The sequence below is a fragment of the Rhineura floridana genome, chromosome 5 (assembly GCF_030035675.1).
Source record: "Rhineura floridana isolate rRhiFlo1 chromosome 5, rRhiFlo1.hap2, whole genome shotgun sequence".
NCBI classification, from domain to species: Eukaryota; Metazoa; Chordata; class Lepidosauria; order Squamata; family Rhineuridae; genus Rhineura; species Rhineura floridana.
Window position 1 is genome coordinate 9,977,638 of NC_084484.1, and position 9,341 is coordinate 9,986,978.

The following is a 9,341-nucleotide window of genomic DNA, read 5'->3' on the forward strand; positions in this document are numbered from 1 at the left end:
TGGTGTCTTACTTTTTTTTTTCTAGACCACTTAAAAACTTTTAAAAAAATGAAACCTAAGAGTCTGGGCCCCACTGGCTCCTAGCCCATCAGAAATGGACCATTTCTATCCATCTCTCAGTGGCCCTGGTGGCAAGGCATGTAGGAAGGCTAAACAAAGGAAATGTAGAAATAGCAGGAACTTAGGTAAAGAACAGGCAGATGCCTGAGAAGAAAACCTTGGGGAAGACTGGAAAAGGGACGTACATATGGCCCTGAACTCAAATTACCTTCATTTTCTCATTGAGTGTTCATCCTTGGGGTTTTCATTAGCGTGTGTGTGTGTGTTGCAGTGGAGTGCAGAAATATCTGCTCTGTTAAGACTGGAAGGTGAAAGAATAAAGAGAACTAAAGTTTATTACTACAAAGAGGTAAAATCATACATGCTGAAGCAGCCATGTAGCACTCAGGGAGCCACTATTAACTAACTGAGAACAAAGGCAAGAAGAGAAGGGAGGAAGGGGAAGTGCAAAGTCTGCAAAAGCAACAAACACTTTAGAAGAGGAATCAACAGATCGCTCTCCCCCCAACTGGTTCAGTTCACATGTGTTGGGATGTGCTTAGAGAGTGCATCACAGTTTAAAAGTCAGTGTTAATTCTTTCTCTGTTCAGCTTTTGTTATCAATAGTTGCCCAATGAATGGAGGAACCAAATTATTTCATGTGAACAACTGGAGAAAAGAGAATGTTTTTTTTTTAAAGGCCAGTTTTGATTGTAACGGTTCTTGGCCAAGATTGGAGTCAACAGTGATGATTTCATCAGAAAGAAGTTTGCAGACAACCATTAACTAAGCACCCATTCAGATGACCGGACTACCCTGGAGTGAGGTCTATCACGACCTCCTCAGGGTGGTTGGTCATCTGTGCAATCTCAAAAAGTAGTAACAACTGCACCAGACATCATGTATAGATGTGTGCGAGAATATGTGAGAAAATAGTAATATAAAACTATCCAGAGCAGCTTGAACATAAGCTTAACTGTATAAAGAATCTTATCTTCGGTATACACAGAAGGGCTTTTTTTAAAAAGAAAAATAAATCTCTTTGTAGATGACTACTTACTTACTTTATTGTTTATGATCAATGACCAGTTGTACATATACAAGTATTTAAATGCAGAAAGGCAGAAGAATTGCATATAAACAAATAAACAGACTGAATTATACAGCTTACATGCAAAAAAACTTAAAAATAAAATAAAATCTAGTATACTAAAGTGAAGATGATTAACCATCTGTTTCCTTATAGTACATGCTAAGACACAAAGTTTTGCCACTTTAAAAGTTATTTCATTTCTCAAATCTGAGAGAAGACAGGAGGTATAAAATGTGTCAGATCTACCTGGTAATTTTTAAAATTTTTTAAAAATTTTTTAAAAAATTGGAGCAATATTTATTTATTTATTTATTGTATTTGTATACCGCCCCATAACCGAAGCTCTCTGGGCAGTTTACAGTAACTAATAAAAGGAATGAATGTCTTTATAATATGTACAGTGTAACAGGACATGAGTGATTGATTCAACCTCACCCAATTGACATGGGCAGATGCGTTGGGAATAAAGAACACACAAGTATCTCCTCTCCAACAAGGCTGATGGTAAAGAATTAAAAAGAGCCAATGTAAAGGCTCTACAATACTTAGGAATCTCTAGATCACAGAGATAGGCTTCAGGTGCAAAATTCTTATTGTAATTCACCAGAAAAGAGTAACATGAGGCTCAGGCTCTCTCTTCTTGTAAGGCAACATTCTTAATCCGGTTCTTAATAGTTTATTTGGCCTTTATAGGTCCCAGCTGAACCAGAGCTAAGGGATGTAAAGATGTAATTTTTTCTCAACCACACTTACCCAACCAGAGGTCAGATTGTCTGTTAAAATCAGGGGGGCTAGTCCTTGAGGTCTAAAATTTAGCTTGAGCCAAAACCTTAATGCATTTAGCCATGCTTTTGCTTCAAAAGAAACCAGCCCAGATTCCAATCTGAGTAGGGTGTTGGGAATGCCACGTGGGGCACCAAAAATGGAATGTAGAAACTTGGACTGTATTGCTTCCAGGGAGCGAAAATCTTTATAAATGCATATCTAAGAACCATAGAGTAATTGGGCCAACACCTTGCCCTGGAAAACTTTGATGACAGAGGGAATATGGGAACCCCCTTTCAAAAATAAAAATCTAAGAATAGCAGAAATAGTTCTTTGGGCATTCTCAGAAACAGCATTCTCAGAAAAGTCAGCTCAAATATCAACAGACTGGGGCCTGGCCATTATCATCCCAATATATAAAAAGGGTCAAAAGGATGAGCCCTCTAATTACCATCCAATTGGACTGCTAGTACAGTAAGCAAGCTCTATGCTAGGCACCTGTTGTGGAAACTTTGGGACTGGCTTGATCAGGCAAACATATTAGTCGAGGAGCAAGCAAGCTTTAGGTCCAGCCACTCCACCACTGATCAATGTCTGATCTTACATCATCTGATTAGGAAATATAGTTGTAGGCCTAATGGAGCTCTTTTTTCAGCTTTTGTCGATTTTAAATCTGCAGTTGATAATATCTTCCAGAACAGGCTGTGGGCAAAACTGGAGGCCTCCTCTCTTGATTGCAGACTATTAATATTAATTCACACCGTGCACGAAAATAATTCTCTTAGAGTAAGATGCAATCTGCAGGGTTATCTGTCCCCCATGGTTCCACTAAACAGGGGAATGAGACAGGGCTACATTCTGGCCCCCCTACTATTTAATGTTTACATCAACTCTCTAGTTCCAGCCTTTACAAATCCAGACTTTCACCCGTCCAAATTAGCAAATCGACCCATTCCTGCCTTATTGTATGCGGATGACACTGTTATATTATCTTACTCAAAAGTAGGACTCAGGAGAGCTCTCCGTGGCTTTATGGCATACTGTACAGAGGAGGAGCTTACAATAAACTATCAAAAGACCAATATCTTGGTATTTTCCAAAAGATATAAAAAGTGTAGATGGGGGGGTCAATGGGCACAATATCGAACAGGTCAAGGTGTACAAATATGTGGACTTAGTTTTTCAAACAAGTGGCCTGTGTAGATGACTAGATGAAAGATGTTATCGACTGATTGTGTAAAGGCGCATGCTGAGATCAAAGATTCCATACACTTACCCTGTTCTGAGTAGTTTGCATCACAAAAATATTGCACACTGAATTGTTAGTAGATGTGTTGCTAAAAAAAAAAGAAGACTTGGTTGAACCATGTCCAATATACTTAATCTGTAAAGCAGCATTAAGTAAATCTATGACCATGACCAGTCATGTCTGATTTTAATTTTGTGACCTTGTGACTTTTCCAGATTCTAGACATTTATTCAGTTATTGCATTGATATCCCGCTTTTCCTTCAAGGAGCTCATGATGGCATACATGTTTGTTCCCCTCTCTATTTTATCCTCACATCAACCCTGTGAGGTAGGTTAGGCTAAGTGGCAGTGACTGGCCCAAGGTCACCTAATCAGCTTCATGGCAGAGTGGGGATTTGAACCCTGGTCTACCAGGTCCTAGTCCCAAATGATAGGTTGATTGTTTGCATGTAACCAACCACTTAGCAATCCAGCCATCTCTATCATCCTGTCAAATACTGGTACCATACTTTTAGGTGCTTAATCAGAAATCTGGAGAAACAAGAGAATAGTAAAAATCCCCTTACTGCTTAACAGCATGATACAGAGAGCACAGAGTGACAATCAAACTGCCCCAGTAAAACTCTTTCCTCTCCCAGCCAGTACCTTGCTTCTCGGTATCATCCTGCTACATGAGCAGAGATGTGTGGCTGAATAAGTGGTAAATGGCCACCCAGACATGGAGTTTACTGACTGTATGTCAGGCTGTCCCATCGTCCTTTTCCTTGGCCTCAGTGGTTTTCTTTTCTTTCAGATTGTGGGATTCCAAAAGAGGAAACACTCTGTTTTTAATAGCTTCAAAATGTTCTTTTTTACCTTGATATAGGGTGTATAAATCTAAAGAAATAAATACACACACACGGCTAGGAATTAATGTGCAAGGCTGTAAAAAGCAGGTATCTTTATTAAAAAGTTTAAACTCTGTGCTAATTTATTTGCTGATAAAAAGTTTGTAATTTGAATAAATAGATGTTTTAATGGGTAACCCAAAATAATAGTCAAGGAACACCCTAAAACTATAGAAAAAATCAGGTTAGTATACCAAGGTTGATTTCCTCAACCTTCACAAAGCACTTTGCCACCACTTATGGCTGAATCACTTTGTTAGAACTATAACTGAGGAGCCCCATAGACAGCCAACCCAGTGGAAGCATCAGTAAAAAACGCAAGAGGAATTAAAGTGCTCATTCAGAACACATGGAGCTCTATAAATCACTGTAAAACAAACAGAATAAGCTATGTGGATAAATTGAATGACATTCCAGCAGCTGGAGAAAACACAGAATATATACATTGAACAAAACCTCATACTGAGAATCAGTGTGGTGTAGTCATTTGAGTGTTGGACTGGGACCTGGATGACCAGGGTTCGAATCGCCGCTTGGCCATGAAGCTCACTGGGTGACTTTAGGCCAGTCACTTTCTCTCAGCCTAACCTCACAGGGTTGTTGTGAGGATAAAATGGGGAGGGGGAGAACCATGTTTGTATATCAACTTGAGCTCCTTGGAAAAAGGTGGGATTTAACTGAAATAAATTAAAATATCTGTTTTATTCGGGGACGCAAAGCCAAAGATATCGTCAAATCAAAACAAGGCATTCAGTCTCCACACTAAATCTGTGGATCACAGATTCACACTGTAAAGTTAATCTTGAGCTGTGAATTCTGTGGCATGACTGAGACAGCTTACTCTCTCTGCACTGTTCTCTGCACCTATATCATGCAAAGGAGGAATCTGATAGTCTTCCTACAGAACCACCACAGCAGATGGACTGAAATCTCAGCAGGAGCAGATGACTTAAAGGGCCAATAGGGTTCCTGTATAGCTTCTGATTTGGGTCATGAGTCTGCCTGGCCCATCTGCTTTCTTGCTTGATTATCTGCTATATGGCATTTGCTTGCTGCCAAATGCTGGTGATACCCCTTCCTGTTCTACAAACAGAAACTGACTGGTCTGGCAGTTATTTCTTCACTTCATCACCGGTGACAGACTAGCCCCTGAGGGCCGCAGACTTGCTTAGGTGGTGTTAGGATAGGCCATGCAGTACACACAGCTCTGTCCTCCAGCAAAGGGGGTTGACCATTGTCCCAGGAGGAATGGCTGAGGAGCTGCTACTGGTGCTGCTCTCAGCAACTGCTGTCTGAGGCAGTTGCCTCACTCTGGCTAACAACATCCAGGAGCCCTGTCTCCTTGTTCCCTCTCTCAACCTAATGACTCCTCTGTCCCTTAGGCCACCATCTCTTCTACCTTAAACTTTCCTACTTCTTAGAATGCCTCGAAAGTGTCTGGACACTGTTGCATCATTTTCAAGCCATTCCTGGAAGTGTGGCAGTGAGTCCTGTGTTACTTTGAGTAGTGCAGTAGCCTTTTTTAAAAAAATACAGAGCGGGGGGGGAATCCTCCATCACTTTGTATAGTTATGGTAAGTGTCAGGCCCCAACTTCACAAAAATTTTGGAGAAAAATCTTTTCCACTCAAGAAATCCTATCACAACCCGCTTTTGTGTAGGTGCAATATCTTTGTGTGAGAATTTCAGCCCAGCACTAAATTGACCTTATGACCACATCATAGCAGCTCCACCAATGGTGTGTGTGTGTGTATGTGTGTGTGTGTGTGTGTGTGTGTGTGAGAGAGAGAGAGAGAGAGAGAGAGAGAGAGAGAGAGAGAGAGAGAGAACTATGGCAACCAGACAGTCTTTAACCACATCCATCTTCAGGTTAGTTTAAAATATTTATATACCTTTTGGCCATGAGGCCCTCAATATTAAATAGAACAATAAAATCTGAGTCTCCCATTTTAGAGTAGAATTTATTTATTTATTTATTTATTTATTTATTTATTTAATTACGCTTTTAAACCGCCCTATAGCAACAAGCTCTCAGGGCGGTGTACAGCAAAATAAAACCACATTTAAAAACAAACAAGTGTGGATTAAAACATACAATATAAAACATATTTAAAAACAAAATTAAAATACGAATAAAATAAAAATACAGTTACAGTTAAGTTTAAAATAAAATTAAATTTAAGTTTAAAATGCCTGGGCTAAGAGGTAGGTTTTTACCTGGCGCCGAAAAGATAACAAAGAAGGCGCCAGGCGTATCTCATCTGGGAGGGCATTCCATAATTCGGGGGCCACCACTGAAAAGGCCCTAGATCTAATTGTTGTTCTCTGGGCCTCCCTATGGGTTGGGACCCGGAGAAGGGCCTTAGATGTCGAGCGCAGTGAACGGGTAGGTATATAGCGAGAGAGGCGTTCCATCAGATATTGCGGTCCGATGCCGTTAAGGGATTTATAGGTAAGAACCAACACTTTGAATCTGGCCCGGAAACATATAGGTAGCCAGTGCAGTTGGGCCAGAATAGGTGTTATATGGTCGAATTTCTTCATCCCAGTAAGAACTCTGGCCGCAGCATTCTGCACTAGCTGAAGTTTCTGAATCGTCTTCAAAGGTAACCCTACATAGAGTGCATTACAGTAATCCAATCTAGAGGTTACCAGAGCATGAATAACTGAGGCGAGGTTCTCCCTGTCCAGATAGGGTCGTAGTTGGGCTACCAGCCGAAGCTGGTAGAATGCATTCCGTGCCACCGAGGCTACCTGAGCCTCAAGTGACAGGAGCAGATCTAATAAGACCCCCAAACTACGGACCTGCTCCTTTAGGGGGAGTGTAGAAATGTGCAAATGTTTCCCTTTTTAAAAGGTGTTTGGATTTAGGGTTGGTTTCTTTAGTAATCAACATGGTGGGCAGGACACTAGGCAAAAGTGGCAGAGAAATGAATGTGAATATCACCTTTGTACACTAGGCTACCTTCTACACACATTAACACAGACATCTCGTTCTTCCATCCAGCTAAGCAAGAAGCATTATGAAAATTTAAGGCCACATTCCATACTAGGGTTGCCAGATCTCCAGTTTTTGCCTGGAGACTCTGGATTTTTGGGGTCCTCCCTGGGTCTTTGGGCCTACGGCTATACTAGGCTGAACATGCCTGATCTCGTCTGATCTCAGAGGCTACATAGAGTCAGGCCTGGTTAGTACTTGGATGGGAGACCGCCTGAGAATAACAGGTGCCATAGACTTAGAGGAAGGCAATGGTAAACCACCTCTAAATACCTCTTACCATGAAAATCCTATGAATATATCCAAAAGATTCATAGGGTTCCCATAAGTAGTAATTGACTTGAAGGCATATAGCAACAACAACTGGGTCTCTGGGCTCTCAGCTTTCATTAAAAAAAAAGTTTCAAGGAGGTCTGGTTCAAGAGATATACATGAAAATGTCACCCCTGCCCCTTCTGTTAAATGAGTTCATAGCTGGCTGCTCCAACCCCACCCTTTCATGTTTTTAGCATGTAAGTAAAGTCAGGGTTGTGATTGACAAGGGATTTGTTGACGTCCAGGCAATAGCTAGAACCCATTGTAAGGCCAGAAAACAGTTGTCTTTTTCTGCTTGTCTGAAAATCTCATAAATTGTGTGCAGGTCACGAGATGTAGAACAAAAATCAGAGCAGGATCTTGGTAGGCAACTGTTTAAACAATTTCATTTATGATTATAATAAAAAGTGTACATACAGGGTTTTTTAATTACTTGCAAAAATAGCAAATTATACATATTACCTTTCAAGTAATTTTTGAACAGAAATTGAAAAGAAGTGTACATGCAGCTTTTGATTACAATGTGTTACACTTTTCTAATTATGAGGTCAAACAAAGTTTACATTTTTGTGGGCTGTTGAACAGAGCAGTTTATTTGTCTAATTCATAGCCTGTTTTGAAAACCTTCCCAATATGAAGCTTAATCCTATAACTCACTTTTTTGGGAGTAAAGCTGCAATGCTAGTCCCACATACCAGGTGTAAACCCCGTTGAATTCAATAGGACTTACTTTTGAGTAGACATGGTTAGGATTGTGCTGTACATCAGTGGGGGTTTTGAGTGAACATAGTGAAGGATTGTGTTTGTGTTGTAAATCTTTCTCTCCCCCTCCAATCCTATTTTTAAAGCAATTAGGCAGGGCTTACCTAAGTGTTACTGCTTTTATTTTGTAGTAAACTAATACTGGTTTTATTTAAAAAATGTTCTGCAATGACCAATTGGTTTTGACAATAAACTATTATATGGGGTGTAAGTATTTTTACATTTCCAGTGTATGTGTATATGGAATATTTCCAACAACCCTGTGAGGTAGGGTTGGAAACCAAGGCAGCTTACAACAATAAATAAATCCATTTAAAATCCAATAACCATAAAATAAATATAAACAGCTTAAAGTGGCATGATCTTGAATTTTGGGTTGGGTGAGTGAAGTTCCTTATAATTTGAAGTTGCAATCCTGTGCACGCTTCCTTGTTTGAGTAAGCCCCATTGGGACTTGCTTCTGAGAAAACATGCATAGGATTGCACTATAAATATTTTTACAGGTTGTGTAAATAATAAACATCTCTGACAGTCATTCTTATATAAATATTTCTACATACTATGTCCCCATATGTATCTGATTTCACACTATAGTTGTACCTTATTATTTTCTCTACATTTTAAGTGTGCCCTTCTTCCTTGGGGTGGTCATGGTTCCCCTCTGTTGTTTTCACCCTGAGAGTCAGATTAGGCTGAGAGATGGTGAGTAGTCCATGATCATAAAACTTCTTACATATAGGCAAAGTTTATGAAGTAGATCCACACAATACATTTAAAGCACATCCAACTAGCATTGAAAGTGCATGACTTCTCCTAAAGAATTCTGGGAAGTGTAGCTCCTCACAGTTCTAGTTCTCATCACCCTTAACAAACTACCATTCCTAGTGTTATGGAAATATCAGAGCTTGGAAAAGTTACTTTTTTGAACTACAACTCCCATCAGCCCCAGCCAGCATGGCCACTGGATTGGGCTGATGGGAGCTGCAGTTCAAAAAAGTAACTTTTCCAAGCTCTGGGAAATATACAGAGATACTCAGTGTCTGAGCTGCATGTGTGCCAATGTGTGTATTTACCTAAGTAGCAGGCTTTTACCCTGCATATAGTTCACTGAAACTTAAGACTTCGTAAAATAAGAAAAGCTACTTTATTTATAGAAATACATAGGAAAATAGATAGGAAAGGCATACCTAGTTCTAACTAACTAAGTGGGAGGTGCAATGCCCAGACTTGGGT

At 40.0% G+C, this 9,341-nt stretch overlaps 1 pseudogene; it reads left to right on the forward strand.

The window, feature by feature from the left end:
- Positions 1 to 7,151: 7,151 nt before the first annotated feature.
- On the forward strand, positions 7,152 to 7,270 carry LOC133386341 (5S ribosomal RNA; annotated as a pseudogene).
- Positions 7,271 to 9,341: the final 2,071 nt, after the last annotated feature.